General features: G+C 42.5%; 1 protein-coding gene across 1 annotated transcript in view; it reads left to right on the top strand.

Moving 5' to 3' along the window:
- Positions 1-570, top strand: part of LOC107700734 (palmitoyltransferase ZDHHC18-like) — a 9,929-nt gene that overhangs the window by 2,804 nt on the left and 6,555 nt on the right. The gene's annotated exons all lie outside the window — the stretch shown is intronic.

The following is a 570-nucleotide window of genomic DNA, read 5'->3' as shown; positions in this document are numbered from 1 at the left end:
TTTGGATTTGAGACTTTAGTCTTTGCAACTTTACAGATCTTCTTTATGCACCAAGAGCTTGTAACTCTCCAAAGAGAAAGGAAAAATTGAAATCGCATCATATGACCCCTGTAAGCAGTACTGTAGATGTATATGATGAGATTGTCAAAATACAACAAAAAAAAAAACTTTTTTTTTCAGTCAGGTTTGAAGCAGGTTTGTTCTCTCATCAGTTACTCTCATCAACAGGATCACAAAGTGTGAATGGTATCATCCAGGCAATAAAGGAGAGCCCAGCCAGATATCCTTTTTACTGTGTTCACACCCCTGTCTCCATCGCTGGCATGTCTGCACCACCCCTTTCCCCAGGAACACACAATAGAGTTCACTATTTGTTTACAGGCCCACTGCTGTTGGTTCCACCGTTTTCCTAATCCCATTCATCCCTAATCGGCTCAAGGATTCCACCACGCCCTGCTTTCCTGTCAGGATGTAAACAGTTGTCCCTAGATACAGATTCTGCTGGTGTCCCTTTTTAAGATTGTGGCTTGAGGTCACAGTTTTCCACCACAACCTGCCCGTTAATTAACC

Source organism: Sinocyclocheilus anshuiensis, unplaced genomic scaffold, assembly GCF_001515605.1.
Source record: "Sinocyclocheilus anshuiensis isolate Anshui unplaced genomic scaffold, SAMN03320099.WGS_v1.1 scaffold782, whole genome shotgun sequence".
Taxonomy (NCBI): Eukaryota; Metazoa; Chordata; class Actinopteri; order Cypriniformes; family Cyprinidae; genus Sinocyclocheilus; species Sinocyclocheilus anshuiensis.
Note: the sequence above shows the minus strand (reverse complement) of the source record. Positions and strands in the feature narration are given on the sequence as shown.